Here is a 22,620-nt window from a genome sequence, read left to right on the forward strand (position 1 = left end):
CAATGCTCCATCCTCTGGGAAGCATCCTAGACTCCTTGCAGGTATGTCCCTGAGTCTTTATTCCAGTGGTTTGGTTCCCTGTAATCCCGGGTAGCAACCCCAGACTCCTCCAGGGAAGATACCCGAGATGATTTTTCTGCTTGGACAATGCTCCATCCTCTGGGAAGCAACCGAGACTCCTTGTAGGTATGTCCCTGAGTCTTTATTCCGGTGGTTTGGATCCCTGTAATCCCGGGTAGCAACCCCAGACTCCTCCAGGGAAGATACCCAAGATGATTTTTCTTCTTGGACAATGCTCCATGTTCTGGGATGCATCTGAGATTCCTCCCAGGCGTCTCCCGCAGACATTTTTCCTGTGGTTTGGGTCCCTGTAATCCCGGGTACCAACCCCAGACTCCTCCAGGAAGATACCCGAGATGATTTTTGTCCTTGGACAAAGCTCCATCCTCTGGGATGCATCCGAGACTTGTCGCAGCTATGTCCCTGAGTCTTTTTTCTCGCCGTTTAGGGTTCTGTCATCCCAGGTAGCAACCCCAGACTCCTCCAGGGAAGACACCCAAGATGATTTTTCTCTCTTGACAGTGGTCCATCCTGCGGGATCTATCCAGAACTCCTCCCAGGCGTCTCCCGCAGAGTTTTCTCCAGTGCTTTAGGGCCCCGCGATCCTGGGTAGCAACCGCAGACTCCTCCAGTGAAGATACCCGAGATGAATTTTCTCCTTGGACAATGCTCCATCCTCTGGGAAGCATCCGAGACTCCTTGCAGCTTTGTCCCTGAGTGTTTATTCCGGTGGTTTTGGGCCCTGTGATCCCGGGTAGCAACCCCAGACTCTTCCGTGGAAAATACCCAAGTTGATTTTTCACCTTGGACTATTGTCCATCCTGCGGGATGCACCTGAGACTCCTCCCAGCTCTGTTTCTGAGTGTTTTCTTCCTGGGGTTTAGGGCCCTGTGATCCCGGGTAGCAACCCTATACTCCTCCGTGGAAGATACCCGAGATGATTTTTCTCTTTGGACAATTCTCCATCCTCTGGGAAGCATCCAAGACTCCTTGCAGGTATATCCCTGAGTCTTTATTCCGGTGGTTTAGGGCCCTGTCATCCTGGGTAGCAACCCCAGACTCCTCCAGGGAAGATACCCGAGATGATTTTTCTCCTTGGACAATGCTCCATCTTCTGGGATGCATCTGAAATTCCTCCCAGGCGTCTCCCGCAGACATTTTTCCTGTGGTTTGGGTCCCTGTAATCCCGGGTAGCAACCCCAGACTCCTCCAGGGAAGATCACAGAATCACAGAATCACAGAATTATCAGAGTTGGAAGGGACCTCTAGAGATCATGTAGCCCAACTCCCCTGCCAAAGCAGGATTGCCCAGAGCACATTACTCAGGACTGCATCCAGGCGGGTCTTGAAAATCTCCAGGGAAGGGGACTCCACAACCTCCCTGGGCAGCCTGTGCCAGTGCTCTGTCACCCTCACCGTAAAGAACTGTTTCCCTGTATTTGAACGGAACTTCCTGTGTTCTAACTTGTGCCCATTGCCCCTCGTCCTGTCACTGGGAACTAATGAAAAGGGCCTGGCTCCATCCTCCTTCAACCCACCCTTTAGATACTCATATGCCATAATAAGGTCTCCCCTCAGCCTTCTCTTCTCCAGGCTAAAGAGTCCCAGCTCTCAGCCTTTCCTCATAAGGGAGATGCTCCAAGCCCTTAATCATCTTAGTTGCCCTTCGCTGGACCCGCTCCAGCAGTTCCCTGTCCCTCTTGAGCTGGGGAGCCCAAAACTGGACACAGTATTCCAGTTGTGGCCTCACCAGTGCAGAGTAGAGGGGGAGAATGACCACGACCCCCAGATCCTTCTCCTCAGAGCTACTTCCCAGCAGGTCCGCCCCTAACCTATACTGGTGCTTTACATTCTTCCTCCCCAGGTGCAGGACCTTGCACTTGCTTTTGTTGAACCTCATTAGGTTCTTCTCTGCCCAGCTCTCCAGCCTGTCCAGGTCACGCTGGATGGCAGCACGGCCCTCTGGGGTGTCAGCCACTCCACCCACTTTGGTATCATCAGCAAACTTGCTGAGGATACACTCTGTCCCCTCATCCAGGTCATTAATGAATATATTAAACAAAATTGGACCAAGTATTGACCCCTGGGGGACACCACTGGTTACAGGCCTCCAACTAGACTCTGTGCCGCTGATCACAACCCTCTGAGTTCTGTCCCGCAGCCAACTCTCAATCCACCTCACTGTCACCTCATCTAGCCCATACTTCCTCAGCTTCCTAATGAGGATGTCATGGGAGACAGTGTCAAAAGCCTTGCTAAAGTCAAGGTAGATGACATCCACGACTTTCCCCTCATCCAGCCAACCACTTATAACATCATAGAAAGCTATCAGATTGGTCAAGCACGATCTACCCTTGGTAAATCCATGTTGACCACTTCCAATAACTTGCTGTTCCTCAACGTGTTTGGAGATGACATCCAGAATGAGTCGCTCCAATACCTTCCCAGGGACAGAGGTTAGACTAAGCGGTCTGTAGTTCCCTGGGTCCTCCTTCTTGCCTTTTTTGAACATTGGAGTGATGTCGGCCTTCCTCCAGTCCTCAGGCACCTCTCCTGTTCTCCATGACCGTTCAAAGATGATGGAGAGTGGTCTAGCAATAACATCCGCCAGCTCTCTCAGCATTCGCTGATGCATCCCGTCAGGGCCCATGGACTTGTGAATGTCCAGCTTGGCCAAGTGGTCTCTAACACGGTCCTCCTCAACTGAGGGAAAATCTTCCTCTCTCCAGACCTCCCCCTTTGCCTTCAGAGTGTGGGATTCCCGATACCCGAGATGATTTTTCTCCTTGGACAAAGCTCCATCCTCTGGGATGCATCCAAGACTATCACAGCTATGTCCCTGAGTATATTTTCTCGCGGTTTAGGGTTCTGTCATCCCAGGTAGCAACCCCAGACTCCTCCAGTGAAGACACCCAAGGTGATTTTTCTCTCTTGACAGTGGTCCATCCTGCGGGATCTACCCAGAACTCCTCCCAGGCGTCTCCCGCAGAGTTTTCTCCAGTGCTTTAGGGCCATGTGATCCCGGGTAGCAACCCCAGACTCCTCCAGGGAAGATACCCGAGATGAATTTTCTCCTTGGACAATGCTCCATCCTCTGGGAAGCATCCGAGACTCCTTGCAGGTATGTCCCTGAGTGTTTATTCCGGTGTTTTGGGGCCCTCTGATCCCAGGTAGCACCCCAGACTCCTCCAGGAACGATATCCGGGATGATTTTTCTCCTTGGACAATGCTCCATCCTCTGGGATGCATCCGAGACTTGTGGCAGCTATGTCCCTGAGTCTTTTTTCTCGCGGTTTATGGTTCTGTCATCCCAGGTAGCAACCCCAGACTCCTCCAGGGAAGACACCCAATACGATTTTTCTCTCTTGACAGTGGTCAGTCCTGCGGGATCTACCCAGAACTCCTCCCAGGCGTCTCCCGCAGAGTTTTCTCCAGTGCTTTAGGGCCCTGTGATCCCAGATAGGAACCCCAGACTCCTCCAGGGAAGGTACCCGAGATGATTTTTCTGCTTGGACAATGCTCCATCCTCTGGGCAGCATCCAAGACTCCTTGCAGCTTTGTCCCTGAGTGTTTATTCCGGTGCTTTTGGGCCCTGTGTTCCCGGGTAGCAACCCCAGACTCCTCTGTGGAAGATACCCAAGTTGATTTTTCTCCTTGGACTATTGTCCATCCTGCGGGATGCACCCGAGACTCCTCCCAGCTCTGTTTCTGAGTGTTTTCTTCCTGGGGTTTTGGGCCCTGTGATCCCGGGTAGCAACCCCAGACTCCTCCGTGGAACATACCGAAGTTGATTTTTCTCCTTGGAGTATTGTCCATCCTGCGGGATGCACCCGAGACTCCTCCCAGCTCTGTTTCTGAGTGTTTTCTTCCGGTGGTTTAGAGCCCTGTGATCCCGGGTAGCAACCCCAGACTCCTCCAGGGAAGATACCCGAGATCATTTTTCTCTTTGGACAATGGTCCATCCTCTGGGAAGCATCCGAGACTCCTTGCAGGTATGTCCCTGAGTCTTTATTCCGGTGGTTTGGGTTCCTGTAATCCCGGGTAGCAACCCCAGATTCCTCCAGGGAAGATACCCAAGATGATTTTTCTCCTTGGACAATGCTCCATCCTCTGGGAAGCATCCGAGACTCCTTGTAGGTATGTCCCTGAGTCTTTATTCCGGTGGTTTGCATCCCTGTAATCCCGGGTAGCAACCCCAGACTCCTCCAGGGAAGATACCCGAGATGATTTTTCTCCTGGGACAAAGCTCCATCTTCTGGGATGCATATGAGATTCCTCCCAGGCATCTCCCACAGACATTTTTCCTGTGGTTTGGGTCCCTGTAATCCCGGGTAGCCACCCCAGACTCCTCCAGGGAAGATACCCGAGATGATTTTTCTCCTTGGACAATGCTCGATCCGCTTGGAAGCATCCGAGACTCCTTGCAGGTATGTCCCTGAGTGTTTATTCCGGTGTTTTGGGGCCCTGTGATCCCGGGTAGCAACCCCAGACTCCTCCAGGGAAGATACCCGAGATGATTTTTCTCCTCGGACAATGCTCCATCTTCTGGGATGCATCTGAGATTCCTCCCAGGCGTCTCCCGCAGACATTTTTCCTGTGGTTTGGGTCCCTTTAATCCCGGGTAGCAACCCCAGACTCCTCCAGGAAAGATATCCGGGATGATTTTTCTCCTTGGACAATGCTAAATCCTCTGGGATGCATCCGAGACTTCTCGCAGCTATGTCCCTGAGTCTTTTTTCTCGCGGTTCGTGGTTCTGTCATCCCAGGTAGCAACCCCAGACTCCTCCAGGGAAGACACCCAATATGATTTTTCTCTCTTAACCGTGGTCAGTCCTGCGGGATCTACGCAGAACTCCTCCCAGGCGTCTCCCGCAGAGTTTTCTCCAGTGCTTTAGGGCCCTGTGATCCCAGATAGGAACCCCAGACTCCTCCAGGGAAGGTACCCGAGATGATTTTTCTCCTTGGACAATGCTCCATCCTCTGGGCAGCATCCAAGACTCCTTGCAGCTTTGTCCCTGAGTGTTTATTCCGGTGCTTTTGGGTCCTGTGTTCCCGGGTAGCAACCCCAGACTCCTCCGTGGAAGATACCCAAGTTGATTTTTCTCCTTGGACTATTGTCCATCCTGCGGGATGCACCCGAGACTCCTCCCAGCTCTGTTTCTGAGTGTTTTCTTCCTGGGGTTTTGGGCCCTGTGATCCCGGGTAGCAACCCCAGACTCCTCCAGGGAAGATACCCGAGATGATTTTTCTCTTTGGACAATGGTCCATCCTCTGGGAAGCATCCGAGACTCCTTGCAGGTATGTCCCTGAGTCTTTATTCCGGTGGTTTGGGTTCCTGTAATCCCGGGTAGCAACCCCAGATTCCTCCAGGGAAGATACCCAAGATGATTTTTCTCCTTGGACAATGCTCCATCCTCTGGGAAGCATCCGAGACTCCTTGTAGGTATGTCCCTGAGTCTTTATTCCGGTGGTTTGCATCCCTGTAATCCCGGGTAGCAACCCCAGACTCCTCCAGGGAAGATACCCGAGATGATTTTTCTCCTGGGACAAAGCTCCATCTTCTGGGATGCATCTGAGATTCCTCCCAGGCATCTCCCACAGACATTTTTCCGGTGGTTTAGCGCCCTGTGATCCCGGGTAGCAACCCCAGACTCCTCCAGGGAAGATACCCGAGATGATTTTTCTACTTGGACAATGCTCCATCTTCTGGGATGCATCTGAGATTCCTCCCAGGCGTCTCCCGCAGACATTTTTGCTCTGGTTTGGGTCCCTGTAAACCCGGGTAGCCACCCCAGACTCCTCCAGGGAGGATACCCGAGATGATTTTTCTCCTTGGACAAAGCTCCATCCTCTGGGAAGCATCCGAGACTCCTTGCAGGTATGTCCTTGAGTGTTTATTCCGGTGTTTTGGGGCCCTGTGATCCCGGGTAGCAATCCCAGACTCCTCCAGGGAAGATACCCGAGATGATTTTTTTCCTTGGACAATGCTCCATCTTCTGGGATGCATCTGAGATTCCTCCCAGGCGTCTCCTGCAGACATTTTTCCTGTGGTTTGGGTCCCTGTAATCCCGTGTGGCAACCCCAGACTCCTCCAGGGAAGATACCCGAGATGATTTTTGTCCTTGGACAAAGCTCCATCCTCTGGGAAGCATCCGAGACTCCTTGCAGGTATGTCCCTGAGTGTTTATTCCGGTGTTTTGGGGCCCTGTGATCCCGGGTAGCAACCCCAGACTCCTCAGAGAAGATACCCGAGATGATTTTTCTCCTTGGACAATGCTCCATCCTCTGGGAAGCATCCGAGACTCCTTGCAGCTTTGTCCCTGAGTGTTTATTCAGGTGCTTTTGGGCCCTGTCATCCCGGGTAGCAACCCCAGACTCCTCCGTGGAAGATACCCAAGTTGATTTTTCTCCTTGGACTATTGTCCATCCTGCGGGATGCACCCGAGACTCCTCCCAGCTCTGTTTCTGAGTGTTTTCTTCCGGTGGTTTAGCGCCCTGTGATCCCGGGTAGCAACCCTAGACTCCTCCAGGGAAGATACCCGAGATGATTTTTCTCCTTGGACAATGCTCCATCTTCTGGGATGCATCTGAGATTCCTCCCAGGCGTCTCCCGCAGACATTTTTCCTGTGGTTTTGGTCCCTGTAATCCCGGGTAGCAACCCCAGACTCCTCCAGGGAAGATACCCGAGATGATTTTTCTCCTTGGACAATGCTCCATCCTCTTGGAAGCATCCGAGACTCCTTGCAGGTATGTCCCTGAGTGTTTATTCCGGTGTTTTGGGGCCCTGTGATCCCGGGTATCAACCCCAGACTCCTCCAGGGAAGATACCCAAGATGATTTTTCTCCTTGGACAATGCTCCATCTTCTGGGATGCATCTGAGATTCCTCCCAGGCGTCTCCCGCAGACATTTTTCCTGTGGTTTGGGTCCCTGTAATCCCGGGTAGCAACCCCAGACTCCGCCAGGAAAGATACCCGAGATGATTTTTCTCCTTGGACAATGCTCCATCCTCTGGGATGCATCCGAGACTTGTCGCAGCTATGTCCCTGAGTCTTTTTTCTCGCGGTTCCTGGTTCTGTCATCCCAGGTAGCAACCCCAGACTCCTCCAGGGAAGACACCGAATATGATTTTTCTCTCTTGACAGTGGTCCATACTGCGGGATCTATCCAGAACTCCTCCCAGGAGTCTCCCGCAGAGTTTTCTCCGGTGTTTTGAGGCCCTGTGATCCCAGGTAGCAACCCCAGACTCCTCCAGGGAAGATACCCGAGATGACTTTTCTCCTTGGACAATGCTCCATCTTCTGGGATCCATCTGAGATTCCTCCCAGGCGTCTCCCGCAGACATTTTTCCTGTGGTCTGGGTCCCTGTAATCCCGGGTAGCAACCCCACACTCCTCCAGGGAAGATACCCGAGATGATTTTTCTCCTTGGACAATGCTCCGTCCTCTGGGATGCATCCGAGACTCCTTGCAGCTATGTCCCTGAGTCTTTTTTCTCACGGTTTACGGTTCTGTCATCCCAGGTAGCAACCCCAGACTCCTCCAGGGAAGACACCCAATATGATTTTTCTCTCTTGACAGTGGTCCATCCTGCGGGATCTACCCAGAATTCCTCCCAGGCGTCTCCCGTAGAGTTTTCTCCAGTGCTTTAGGGCCCTGTGATCCCGGGTAGCAACCCCAGACTCTTCCAAGGAAGATACCCGAGATAATTTTTCTGCTTGGACAATGCTCCATCCCCTGGGAAGCATCCGAGACTCCTTGCAGGTATGTCCCTGAGTCTTTATTCCGGTGTTTTGGGGCCCTGTGATCCCGGGTAGCAACCCCAGACTCCTCCATGGAAGATACCCGAGATGATTTTTCTCCTTGGACAATGCTCCATCTTCTGGGATGCATCTGAGATTCCTCCCAGGCGTCTCACGCAGACATTTCTCCTGTGGTTTGGGTCCCTGTAATCCCAGGTAGCAACCCCAGACTCCTCCAGAGAAGATACCCGAGATGATTTTTCTCCTTGGACAATGCTACATCCTCTGGGAAGCATCCGAGACTCCTTGCAGGTATGTCCCTGAGTGTTTCTTCCCGTGTTTTCGGGCCCTCTGATCCCGGGTAGCAACCCCAGACTCCTCCAGGGAAGACACCCAATATGATTTTTCTCTCTTGACAGTGGTCCATACTGCGGGATCTATCCAGAACTCCTCCCAGGCGTCTCCCGCAGAGTTTTCTCCAGTGCTTTAGGGCCCTGTGATCCCAGATAGGAACCCCAGACTCCTCCAGGGAAGGTACCCGAGATGATTTTTCTCCTTGGACAATGCTCCATCCTCTGGGAAGCATCCAAGACTCCTTGCAGCTTTGTCCCTGAGTGTTTATTCCGGTGCTTTTGGGCCCTGTGATCCCGGGTAGCAATGCCAGACTCCTCCGTGGAAGATACCCAAGTTGATTTTTCTCCTTGGACTATTGTCCATCCTGCGGGATGCACCCGAGACACCTCCCAGCTCTGTTTCTGATTGTTTTCTTCCTGGGGTTTGGGGCCCTGTGATCCCGGGTAGCAACCCCAGACTCCTCCAGGGAACATACCGAAGTTGATTTTTCTCCCTGGACTATTGTCCATCCTGCGGGATGCACGAGAGACTCCTCCCAGCTCTGTTTCTGAGTGCTTTCTTCCGGTGGTTTAGCGCCCTGTGATCCCGGGTAGCAACCCCAGACTCCTCCAGGGAAGATACCCGAGATGATTTTTCTCCTGGGACAAAGCTCCATCTTCTGGGATGCATATGAGATTCCACACAGGCATCTCCCACAGACATTTTTCCTGTGGTTTGGGTCCGTGTAATCCCGGGTAGCCACCCCAGACTCCTCCAGGGAGGATACCCGAGATGATTTTTCTCCTTGGACAATGCTCCATCCTCTGGGATGCATCCGAGACTTGTCGCAGCTATGTCCCTGAGTCTTTTTTCTCACGGTTTATGGTTCTGTCATCCCAGGTAGCAACCCCAGACTCCTCCAGGAAAGATACCCGAGATGATTTTTCTCCTTGGACAATGCTCCATCCTCTGGGAAGCATCCGAGACTCCTTGCAGGTATGTACCTGAGTGTTTATTCCGGTGTTTTCGGGCCCTCTGATCCCGGGTAGCAACCCCAGACTCCTCCAGAGAAGATACCCGAGATGATTTTTCTCCTTGGACAATGCTACATCCTCTGGGAAGCATCCGAGACTCCTTGCAGGTATGTCCCTGAGTGTTTATTCCCGTGTTTTCGGGCCCTCTGATCCCGGGTATCAACCCCAGACTCCTCCAGGGAAGACACCCAATATGATTTTTCTCTCTTGACAGTGGTCCATACTGCGGGATCTATCCAGAACTCCTCCCAGGAGTCTCCCGCAGAGTTTTCTCCGGTGTTTTGAGGCCCTGTGATCCCGGGTAGCAACCACAGACTCCTCCAGGGAAGATACCCGAGATAATTTTTCTGCTTGGACAATGCTCCATCCTCTGGGAAGCATCCGAGACTCCTTGCAGGTATGTCCCTGAGTGTTTATTCCGGTGCCTTTGGTCCCTGTCATCCCGGGTAGCAACCTCAGACTGCTCCAGGGAAGATACCCGAGATGATTTTTCTCCTTGGACTATTGTCCATCCTGCGGGATGCACCCGAGACTCCTCCCAGCTCTGTTTCTCAGTGTTTTTTTCCTGTTGTGTGGGTCCCTGTAAACCCGGGTAGCAACCCCAGACTCCTCCAGGAAAGATACCCAGGATGATTTTTCTCCTTGGACAATGCTCCATCCTCTGGGATGCATCCGAGACTTGTCGCAGCTATGTCCCTAAGTCGTTTTTCTCACGGTTTATGGTTCTGTCATCCCAGGTAGCAACCCCAGACTCCTCCAGGGAAGATACCCGAGATGATTTGTCTCCTTGGACAATGCTCAATCTTCTGGGATGCATCTGAGATTCCTCCCAGGCGTCTCCCGCAGACATTTTTCCTATGGTTTGGGTCCCTGTAATCCCGGGTAGCAAGCCCAGACTCCTCCAGGGAAGATACCCGAGATGATTTTTCTGCTGGGACAAAGCTCCATCTTCTGGGATGCATCTGAGATTCCTCCCAGGCGTCTCCCGCAGACATTTTTCCTGTGGTTTGGGTCCCTTTAATCCCGGGTAGCAACCCCAGACTCCTCCAGGAAAGATATCCGGGATGATTTTTCTCCTTGGACAATGCTCCATCCTCTTGGATGCATCCGAGACTTGTCGCATCTATGTCCCTGAGTCTTTTTTCTCACGGTTTATGGTTCTGTCATCCCAAGTAGCAACCCCAGACTCCTCCAGGGAAGACACCCAATATGATTTTTCTCTCTTGACAGTGGTCCATCCTGCGGGATCTACCCAGAATTCCTCCCAGGCGTCTCCCGCAGAGTTTTCTCCAGTGCTTTATGGCCCTGTGATCCCGGGTAGCAACCCCAGACTCCTCCAAGGAAGATACCCGAGATAATTTTTCTGCTTGGACAATGCTCCATCCTCTGGGAAGCATCCGAGACTCCTTGCAGGTATGTCCCTGAGTTTTTATTCCGGTGTTTTCGGGCCCTGTGATCCCGGGTAGCAACCCCAGACTTTTCCAGGGAAGATAGCCGAGATGATTTTTCTCCTTGGACAATGCTCCATCTTCTGGGATGAATCTGAGATTCTTCCCAGGCGTCTCCAGCAGACATTTTTCCTGTGGTTTGGGTCCCTGTAAACCCGGGTAGCAACCCCAGACTCCTCCAGGGAAGACACCCAATATGATTTTTCTCTCTTGACAGTGGTCCATACTGCGGGATCTATCCAGAACTCCTCCCAGGTGTCTCCCGCAGAGTTTTCTCCGGTGTTTTGGGGCCCTGTGATCCCGGCTAGCAACCCCAGACTCCTCCAGGGAAGATACCCGAGATGACTTTTCTCCTTGGACAAAGCTCCATCTTCTGGGATGCATCTGAGATTCCTCCCAGGCATCTCCCACAGACATTTTTCCTGTGGTTTGGGTCCCTGTAATCCCGGGTAGCAACCCCAGACTCCTCCAAGGAAGATACCCGAGATAATTTTTCTCCTTGGACAATGGTCCATCTTCTGGGATGCATCTGAGATTCCTCCCAGGCATCTCCCGCAAACATTTTTCCTGTGGTTTGGGTCCCTGTAAACCCGGGTAGCAACCCCAGACTCCTCCAGGGAAGATACTCGAGATGATTTTTCTCCTTGGACAATGCTCCATCCTTTTGGAACCATCCGAGACTCCTTGCAGGTATGTCCCTGAGTGTTTATTCCAGTATTTTCGGGCCCTCTGATCCCGGGTAGCAACCCCAGATTCCTCCAGGGAAGACACCCAATATGATTTTTCTCTCTTGACAGTGGTCCATACTGCGGGATCTATCCAGAACTCCTCCCAGGTGTCTCCCGCAGAGTTTTCTCCGGTGTTTTGGGGCCCTGTGATCCCGGGTAGCAACCCCAGACTGCTCCAGGGAAGATACCCGAGATAATTTTTCTGCTTGGACAATGCTCCATCCTCTTGGAAGCATCCGAGACTCCTTGCAGGTATATCTCTGAGTGTTTATTCCGGTGTTTTCGGGCCCTCTGATCCTGGGTAGCAACCCCAGACTCCTCCAGGGAAGACACCCAATATGATTTTTCTCTCTTGACAGTGGTCCATACTGCGGGATCTATCCAGAACTCCTCCCAGGAATCTCCCGCAGAGTTTTCTCCCGTGTTTTGGGGCCCTGGGATCCTGGGTAGCAACCCCAGACTCCTCCAGGGAAGATACCCGAGATGATTCTTCTACTTGGACAATGCTCCATCTTCTGGGATGCATCTGAGATTCCTCCCAGGCGTCTCCCGCAGACATTTTTCCTGTGGTTTGGGTCCCTGTAATCCCGGGTAGCAACCCCAGACTCCTCCAGGGAAGATACCCGAGATGATTTTTCTCCTTGGACAATGCTACATCCTCTGGGAAGCATCCGAGACTCCTTGCAGGTATGTCCCTGAGTGTTTATTCCGTTGTTTTCGGGCCCTCTGATCCCAGGTAGCAACCCCAGACTCCTCCAGGGAAGACACCCAATATGATTTTTCTCTTTTGACAGTGGTCCATACTGCGGGATCTATCCAGAACTCCTCCCAGGTGTCTCCCGCAGAGTTTTCTCCGGTGTTTTGGGGCCCTGTGATCCCGGGTAGCAACCCCAGACTCCTCCAGGGAAGATACCCGAGATGATTTGTCTCCTTGGACAATGCTCAATCTTCTGGGATGCATCTGAGATTCCTCCCAGGCGTCTCCCGCAGACATTTTTCCTGTGGTTTCGGTCCCTGTAATCCCGGGTAGCAAGCCCAGACTCCTCCACGGAAGATACCCGAGATGATTTTTCTGCTGGGACAAAGCTCCATCTTCTGGGATGCATCTGAGATTCCTCCCAGGCGTCTCCCGCAGACATTTTTCCTGTGGTTTGGGTCCCTTTAATAACGGGTAGCAACCCTAGACTCCTCCAGGAAAGATATCCGGGATGATTTTTCTCCTTGGACAATGCTCCATCCTCTTGGATGCATCCGAGACTTGTCGCAGCTATGTCCCTGAGTCTTTTTTCTCACGGTTTATGGTTCTGTCATCCCAGGTAGCAACCCCAGACTCCTCCAGGGAAGACACCCAATATGATTTTTCTCTCTTGACAGTGGTCCATCCTGCGGGATCTACCCAGAATTCCTCCCAGGCGTCTCCCGCAGAGTTTTCTCCAGTGCTTTAGGGCCCTGTGATCCCGGGTAGCAACCCCAGACTCCTCCAAGGAAGATACCCGAGATGATTTTTCTCCTTGGACAATGCTCCATCCTCTTGGAAGCATCCGAGACTCCATGCAGTTATGTCCCTGAGTGTTTATTCCGGTATTTTCGGGCCCTGTGATCCCGCGTAGCAACCCCAGACTCCTCCAGGGACGACACCCAATATGATTTTTCTCTCTTGACAGTGGTCCATCCTGCGGGATCTACCCAGAACTCCTCCCAGGTGTTTCCCGCAGAGTTTTCTCCGGTGTTTTGGGGCCCTGTGATCCCGGGTAGCAACCCCAGACTCCTCCAGGGAAGATACCCGAGATGACTTTTCTCCTTGGACATAGCTCCATCTTCTGGGATGCATATGAGATTCCTCCCAGGCATCTCCCACAGACATTTTTCCTGTGGTTTGCGTCCCTGTAATCCCGGGTAGCAACCCCAGACTCCTCCAGGGAAGATACCCGAGATGATTTTTCTCCTTGGACAATGCTCCATCCTCTTGGAAGCATCCGAGACTCCTTGCAGGTATGTCCCTGAGTGTTTATTCCGGTATTTTCGGGCCCTGTGATCCCGGGTAGCAACCCCAGACTCCTCCAGGGAAGACACCCAATATGATTTTTCTCTCTTGACAGTGGTCCATACTGCGGGATCTATCCAGAACTCCTCCCAGGAGTCTCCCGCAGAGTTTTCTCCGGTGTTTTGGGGCCCTGTGATCCCGGGTAGCAACCCCAGACTCCTCCAGGGAAGATAGCCGAGATGATTTTTCTCCTTGGACAATGCTCCATCTTCTGGGATGCATCTGAGATTCCTCCCAGGCGCCTCCCGCAGACATTTTTCCTGTGGTTTGGGTCCCTTTAAACCCGGGTAGCAACCCCAGACTCCTCCATGGAAGACACCCAATATGATTTTTCTCTCTTGACAGTGGTCCATACTGCGGGATCTATCCAGAACTCCTCCCAGGTGTCTCCCGCAGAGTTTTCTCCGGTGTTTTGGGGCCCTGTGATCCCGGGTAGCAACCCCAGACTCCTCCAGGGAAGATACCCGAGATGATTTTTCTGCTGGGAGAAAGCTCCATCTTCTGGGATGCATCTGAGATTCCTCCCAGGCGTCTCCCGCAGACATTTTTCCTGTGGTTTGGGTCCCTTTAATCCCGGGTAGCAACCCCAGACTCCTCCAGGGAAGACACCCAATATGATTTTTCTCTCTTGACAGTGGTCCATACTGCGGGATCTATCCAGAACTCCTCCCAGGTGTCTCCCGCAGAGTTTTCTCCGGTGTTTTGGGGCCCTGTGATCCCGGGTAGCAACCCCAGACTCCTCCAGGGAAGATACCCGAGATGACTTTTCTCCTTGGACAAAGCTCCATCTTCTGGGATGCATATGAGATTCCTCCCAGGCTTCTACCACAGACATTTTTCCTGTGGTTTGGGTCCCTGTAAACCCGGGTAGCAATCCCAGACTCCTCCAGGGAAGATACCCGAGATAATTTTTCTGCTTGGACAATGCTCCATCCTCTGGGAAGCATCCGAGACTCCTTGCAGGTATGTCCCTGAGTGTTTATTCCGGTGCCTTTGGTCCCTGTAATCCCGGGTAGCAACCCCAGACTCCTCCAGGGAAGATACCCGAGATGATTTTTCTACTGGGACAAAGCTCCATCTTCTGGGATGCATCTGAGATTCCTCCCAGGCATCTCCCGCAGACATTTTTCCTGTGGTTTGGGTCCCTGTAAACCCGGGTAGCAACCCCAGACTCCTCCAGGGAAGATACTCGAGATGATTTTTCTCCTTGGACAATGCTCCATCCTCTGGGAAGCATCCGAGACTCCTTGCAGGTATGTCCCTGAGTGTTTATTCCAGTATTTTCGGGCCCTCTGATCCCGGGTAGCAACCCCAGACTCCTCCAGGGAAGACACCCAATATGATTTTTCTCTCTTGACAGTGGTCCATACTGCGGGATCTATCCAGAACTCCTCCCAGGAGTCTCCCGCAGAGTTTTCTCCGGTGTTTTGGGGCCCTGTGATCCCGGGTAGCAACCCCAGACTCCTCCAGGGAAGATACCCGAGATGATTTTTCTCCTTGGACAATGCTCCATCTTCTGGGATGCATCTGAGATTCCTCCCAGGCGTCTCCCGCAGACATTTTTCCTGTGGTTTGGGTCCCTGTAATCCCGGGTAGCAACCCCAGACTCCTCCAGGAAAGATATCCGAGATGATTTTTCTCCTTGGACAATGCTCCATCCTCTTCGATGCATCCGAGACTTGTCGCAGCTATGTCCCTGAGTCTTTTTTCTCACGGTTTATGGTTCTGTCATCCCAAGTAGCAACCCCAGACTCCTCCAGGGAAGACACCCAATATGATTTTTCTCTCTTGACAGTGGTCCATCCTGCGGGATCTACCCAGAATTCCTCCCAGGCGTCTCCCGCAGAGTTTTCTCCAGTGCTTTAGGGCCCTGTGATCCCGGGTAGCAACCCCAGACTCCTCCAGGGAAGATACCCGAGATAATTTTTCTGCTTGGACAATGCTCCATCCTCTGGGAAGCATCCGAGACTCCTTGCAGGTATGTCCCTGAGTTTTTATTCCGGTGTTTTCGGGCCCTGTGATCCCGGGTAGCAACCCCAGACTTTTCCAGGGAAGATAGCCGAGATGATTTTTCTCCTTGGACAATGCTCCATCTTCTGGGATGAATCTGAGATTCCTCCCAGGCGTCTCCCGCAGACATTTTTCCTGTGGTTTGGGTCCCTGTAAACCCGGGTAGCAACCCCAGACTCCTCCAGGGAAGACACCCAATATGATTTTTCTCTCTTGACAGTGGTCCATACTGCGGGATCTATCCAGAACTCCTCCCAGGTGTCTCCCGCAGAGTTTTCTCCGGTGTTTTGGGGCCCTGTGATCCCGGGTAGCAACCCCAGACTGCTCCAGGGAAGATACCCGAGATAATTTTTCTGCTTGGACAATGCTTCATCCTCTGGGAAGCATCCGAGACTCCTTGCAGGTATGTCTCTGAGTGTTCATTCCGGTGCTTTTGGGCCCTGTGATCCCGGGTAGCAACCCCAGACTCCTCCAGGGAAGATACCCGAGATAATTTTTCTCCTTGGACAATGCTCCATCCTCTTGGAAGCATCCCAGACTCCTTGCAGGTATGTCCCTGAGTGTTTATTCCGGTATTTTCGGGCCCTGTGATCCCAGGTAGCAACCCCAGACTCCTCCAGGGAAGACACCCAATATGATTTTTCTCTCTTGACAGTGGTCCATACTGCGGGATCTATCCAGAACTCCTCCCAGGAGTCTCCCGCAGAGTTTTCTCCGGTGTTTTGGGGCCCTGTGATCCCGGGTAGCAACCCCAGACTCCTCCAGGGAAGATACCCGAGATGATTTTTCTGCTGGGACAAAGCTCCATCTTCTGGGATGCATCTGAGATTCCTCCCAGGCATATCCCGCAGACATTTTTCCTGTGGTTTGGGTCCCTGTAATCCCGGGTAGCAACCCCAGACTCCTCCAGGGAAGATACCCGAGATGATTTTTCTCCTTGGACAAAGCTCCATCTTCTGGGATGCATCTGGGATTCCTCCCAGGCGTCTCCCGCAGACATTTTTCCTGTGGTTTGGGTCCCTTTAATCCCGGGTAGCAACCCCAGACTCCTCCAGGAAAGATATCCGGGATGATTTTTCTCCTTGGACAATGCTCCATCCTCTTCGATGCATCCGAGACTTGTCGCAGCTATGTCCCTGAGTCTTTTTTCTCACTGTTTATGGTTCTGTCATCCCAGGTAGCAACCCCAGACTCCTCCAGGGAAGACACCCAATATGATTTTTCTCTCTTGACAGTGGTCCATCCTGCGGGATCTACCCAGAATTCCTCCCAGGCGTCTCCCGCAGAGTTTTCTCCAGTGCTTTAGGGCCCTGTGATCCCGGGTAGCAACCCCAGACTCCTCCAAGGAAGATACCCGTGATAATTTTTCTGCTTGGACAATGCTCCATCCTCTGGGAAGCATCCGAGACTCCTTGCAGGTATGTCCCTGAGTTTTTATTCCGGTGTTTTCGGGCCCTCTGATCCCAGGTAGCAACCCCAGACTCCTCCAGGGAAGACACCCAATATGATTTTTCTCTTTTGACAGTGGTCCATACTGCGGGATCTATCCAGAACTCCTCCCAGGTGTCTCCCGCAGAGTTTTCTCCGGTGTTTTGGGGCCCTGTGATCCCGGGTAGCAACCCCAGACTCCTCCAGGGAAGATAGCCGAGATGATTTTTCTCCTTGGACAATGCTCCATCTTCTGGGATGCATCTGAGATTCCTGACAGGCGTCTCCCGCAGACATTTTTCCTGTGGTTTGGGTCCCTGTAAACCCGGGTAGCAACCCCAGACTCCTCCAGGGAAGACACCCAATATGATTTTTCTCTCTTGACAGTGGTCCATACTGCGGGATCTATCCAGAACTCCTCCCAGGTGTCTCCCGCAGAGTTTTCTCCGGTGTTTTGGGGCCCTGTGATCCCGGGTAGCAACCCCAGACTCCTCCAGGGAAGATACCCGAGATGACTTTTCTCCTTGGACAAAGCTCCATCTTCTGGGATGCATATGAGATTCCTCCCAGGCATTTACCACAGACATTTTTCCTGTGGTTTGGGTCCCTGTAAACCCGGGTAGCAACCCCAGACTCCTCCAGGGAAGATACCCGAGATAATTTTTCTGCTTGGACAATGCTCCATCCTCTGGGAAGCATCCGAGACTCCTTGCAGGTATGTCCCTGAGTGTTTATTCCGGTGCCTTTGGTCCCTGTCATCCCGGGTAGCAACCTAAGACTCCTCCAGGGAAGATACCCGAGATGATTTTTCTCCTTGGACTATTGTCCATCCTGCGGGATGCACCCGAGACTCCTCCCAGATTTGTTTCTCAGTGTTTTTTTCCTGTGGTTTGGGTCCCTGTAAACCCGGGTAGCAACCCCAGACTCCTCCAGGAAAGATACCCAGGATGATTTTTCTCCTTGGACAATGCTCCATCCTCTGGGATGCATCCGAGACTTGTCGCAGCTATGTCCCTGAGTCTTTTTCTCACGGTTTATGGTTCTGTCATCCCAGGTAGCAACCCCAGACTCCTCCAGGGAAGACACCCAATATGATTTTTCTCTCTTGACAGTGGTCCATCCTGCGGGATCTACCCAGAATTCCTCCCAGGCGTCTCCCGCAGAGTTTTCTCCAGTGCTTTAGGGCCCTGTGATCCCGGGTAGCAACCCCAGACTCCTCCAAGGAAGATACCCGAGATAATTTTTCTGCTTGGACAATGCTCCATCCTCTGGGAAGCATCCGAGACTCCTTGCAGGTATGTCCCTGAGTTTTTATTCCGGTGTTTTCGGGCCCTGTGATCCCGGGTAGCAACCCCAGACTCCTCCAGGGAAGACACCCAATATGATTTTTCTCTCTTGACAGTGGTCCATACTGCGGGATCTATCCAGAACTCCTCCCAGGAGTATCCCGCAGAGTTTTCTCCGGTGTTTTGGGGCCCTGTGATCCCGGGTAGCAACCCCAGACTCCTCCAGGGAAGATACCCGAGATGATTTTTCTCCTTGGACAAAGCTCCATCTTATGGGATGCATATGAGATTCCTCCCAGGCATCTCCCACAGACATTTTTCCTGTGGTTTGAGTCCCTGTAATCCCGGGTAGCAACCCCAGACTCCTCCAGGGAAGATACCCGAGATAATTTTTCTGCTTGGACAATGCTCCATCCTCTGGGAAGCATTTGAGACCCCTTGCAGTTATGTCCCTGAGTTTTTATTCGAGTTTTTTCGGGCCCTGTGATCCCGGGTAGTAACCCCAGACTCCTCCAGGGAAGATACCCGAGATGATTTTTCTCCTTGGACAATGCTCCATCTTCTGGGATGCATCTGAGATTCCTCCCAGGCGTCTCCCACAGACATTTTTCCTGTGGTTTGGGTCCCTGTAAACCCGGGTAGCAACCCCAGACTCCTCCAGGGAAGATACCCGAGATGATTTTTCTCCTTGGACAATGCTACATCCTCTGGGAAGCATCCGAGACTCCTTGCAGGTATGTCCCTGAGTTTTTATTCCGGTGTTTTCGGGCCCTGTGATCCCGGGTAGCAACCCCAGACTCCTCCAGGGAAGATACCCGAGATGATTTTTCTGCTGGGACAAAGCTCCATCTTCTGGGATGCATATGAGATTCCTCCCAGGCATCTCCCACAGACATTTTTCCTGTGGTTTGGGTCCCTGTAATCCCGGGTAGCAAGCCCAGACTCCTCCAGGGAAGATACCCGAGATGATTTTTCTGCTGGGACAAAGCTCCATCTTCTGGGATGCATCTGGGATTCCTCCCAGGCGTCTCCCGCAGACATTTTTCCTGTGGTTTGGGTCCCTTTAATCCCGGGTAGCAACCCCAGACTCCTCCAGGAAAGATATCCGGGATGATTTTTCTCCTTGGACAATGCTCCATCCTCTTCGATGCATCCGAGACTTGTCGCAGCTATGTCCCTGAGTCTTTTTTCTCACGGTTTATGGTTCTGTCATCCCAAGTAGCAACCCCAGACTCCTCCAGGGAAGACACCCAATATGATTTTTCTCTCTTGACAGTGGTCCATCCTGCGGGATCTACCCAGAATTCCTCCCAGGCGTCTCCCGCAGAGTTTTCTCCAGTGCTTTAGGGCCCTGTGATCCCGGGTAGCAACCCCAGACTCCTCCAAGGAAGATACCCGAGATAATTTTTCTGCTTGGACAATGCTCCATCCTCTGGGAAGCATCCGAGACTCCTTGCAGGTATGTCCCTGAGTTTTTATTCCGGTGTTTTCGGGCCCTGTGATCCCGGGTAGCAACCCCAGACTTTTCCAGGGAAGATAGCCGAGATGATTTTTCTCCTTGGACAATGCTCCATCTTCTGGGATGAATCTGAGATTCCTCCCAGGCGTCTCCCGCAGACATTTTTCCTGTGGTTTGGGTCCCTGTAAACCCGGGTAGCAACCCCAGACTCCTCCAGGGAAGACACCCAATATGATTTTTCTCTCTTGACAGTGGTCCATACTGCGGGATCTATCCAGAACTCCTCCCAGGTGTCTCCCGCAGAGTTTTCTCCGGTGTTTTGGGGCCCTGTGATCCCGGGTAGCAACCCCAGACTGCTCCAGGGAAGATACCCGAGATAATTTTTCTGCTTGGACAATGCTCCATCCTCTGGGAAGCATCCGAGACTCCTTGCAGGTATGTCTCTGAGTGTTCATTCCGGTGCTTTTGGGCCCTGTGATCCCGGGTAGCAACCTCAGACTCCTCCAGGGAAGATACCCGAGATGATTTTTCTCCTTGGACTATTGTCCATCCTGCGGGATGCACCCGAGACTCCTCCCAGATCTGTTTCTCAGTGTTTTTTTCCTGTGGTTTGGGTCCCTGTAAACCCGGGTAGCAACCCCAGACTCCTCCAGGGAAGATACCCGAGATGATTTTTCTGCTGGGACAAAGCTCCATCTTCTGGGATGCATCTTAGATTCCTCCCAGGCATCTCCCGCAGACATTTTTCCTGTGGTTTGGGTCCCTGTAATCCCGGGTAGCAACCCCAGACTCCTCCAGGGAAGATACCCGAGATAATCTTTCTGCTTGGACAATGCTCCATCCTCTGGGAAGCATCCGAGACTACTTCCAGGTATGTCCCTGAGTTTTTATTCCGGTGTTTTCGGGCCCTGTGATCCGGGGTAGTAAACCCAGAGTCCTCCAGGGAAAATAGCCGAGATGATTTTTCTCCTTGGACAATGCTCCATCTTCTGGGATTCATCTGAGATTCCGCCCAGGCGTCTCCCGCAGACATTTTTCCGATGGTTTGGGTCCCTGTAATCCCGGGTAGCAAGCCCAGACTCCTCCAGGGAAGATACCCGAGATGATTTTTCTGCTGGGACAAAGCTCCATCTTCTGGGATGCATCTGAGATTCCTCCCAGGCGTCTCCCGCAGACATTTTTCCTGTGGTTTGGGTCCCTTTAATCCCGGGTAGCAACCCCAGACTCCTCCAGGAAAGATATCCGGGATGATTTTTCTCGTTGGACAATGCTCCATGCTCTGGGATGCATCCGAGACTTGTCGCAGCTATGTCCCTGAGTCTTTTTTCTCACGGTTTATGGTTCTGTCATCCCAGGTAGCAACCCCAGACTCCTCCAGGGAAGACACCCAATATGATTTTTCTCTCTTGACAGTGGTCCATCCTGTGGGATCTACCCAGAATTCCTCCCAGGCGTCTCCCGCAGAGTTTTCTCCAGTGCTTTAGGGCCCTGTGATCCCGGGTAGGAACCCCAGACTCCTCCAAGGAAGATACCCGAGATAATTTTTCTGCTTGGACAATGCTCCATCCTCTGGGAAGCATCCGAGACTCCTTGCAGGTATGTCCCTGAGTTTTTATTCCGGTGTTTTCGGGCCCTGTGATCCCGGGTAGCAACCCCAGACTCCTCCAGGGAAGATAGCCGAGATGATTTTTCTCCTTGGACAATGCTCCATCTTCTGGGATGCATCTGAGATTCCTGCCAGGCGTCTCCCGCAGACATTTTTCCTGTGGTTTGGGTCCCTGTAAACCCGGGTAGCAACCCCAGACTCCTCCAGGGAAGATACCCGAGATGATTTTTCTCCTTGGACAATGCTCCATCCTCTTGGAAGCATCCGAGACTCCTTGCAGTTATGTCCCTGAGTGTTTATTCCGGTATTTTCGGGCCCTCTGATCCCGGGTAGCAACCCCAGACTCCTCCAGGGAAGACACCCAATATGATTTTTCTCTCTTGACAGTGGTCCATACTGCGGGATCTATCCAGAACTCCTCCCAGTAGTCTCCCGCAGACATTTTTCCTGTGGTTTGGGTCCCTGTAATCCCGGGTACCAACCCCAGACTCCTCCAGGAAAGATATCCGGGATGATTTTTCTCCTTGGACAATGCTCCATCCTCTGGGATGCATCCGAGACTTGTCGCAGCTATGTCCCTGAGTTTTTATTCCGGTGTTTTCGGGCCCTGTGATCCCGGGTAGCAACCCCAGACTCCTCCAGGGAAGATACCCGAGATGATTTTTCTCCTTGGACAATGCTCCATCTTCTGGGATGCATCTGAGATTCCTGCCAGGCGTCTCCCGCAGATATTTTTCCTGTGGTTTCGGTCCCTGTAAACCCGGGTAGCAACCCCAGACTCCTCCGGGGAAGATACCCGAGATGATTTTTCTCCTTGGACAATGCTCCATCCTCTTGGAAGCATCCGAGACTCCTTGCAGGTATGTCCCTGAGTGTTTATTCCAGTGTTTTCGGGCCCTCTGATCCCGGGTAGCAACCCCAGACTCCTCCAGGGAGGACACCCAATATGATTTTTCTCTCTTGACAGTGGTCCATACTGTGGGATCTATCCAGAACTCCTCCCAGGAGTCTCCCGCAGAGTTTTCTCCGGTGTTTTGAGGCCCTGTGATCCCGGGTAGCAACCCCAGACTCCTCCAGGGAAGATACCCGAGATGACTTTTCTCCTTGGACAAAGCTCCATCTTCTGGGATGCATATGAGATTCCTCCCAGGCATCTCCAACAGACATTTTTCCTGTGGTTTGGGTCCCTGTAATCCCGGGTAGCAACCCCAGACTCCTCCAGGGAAGATACCCGAGATGCTTTTTCTGCTGGGACAAAGCTCCATCTTCTGGGATGCATATGAGATTCCTCCCAGGCATCTCCCACAGACATTTTTCCTGTGGTTTGGGTCCCTGTAATCCCAGGTAGCAACCCCAGACTCCTCCAGGGAAGATACCCGAGATAATTTTTCTGCTTGGACAATGCTCCATCCTCTGGGAAGCATCCGAGACTCCTTGCAGGTA

This window comes from Vanellus vanellus (assembly GCF_965231255.1).
Source record: "Vanellus vanellus genome assembly, contig: HAP1_SCAFFOLD_29, whole genome shotgun sequence".
Taxonomy (NCBI): Eukaryota; Metazoa; Chordata; class Aves; order Charadriiformes; family Charadriidae; genus Vanellus; species Vanellus vanellus.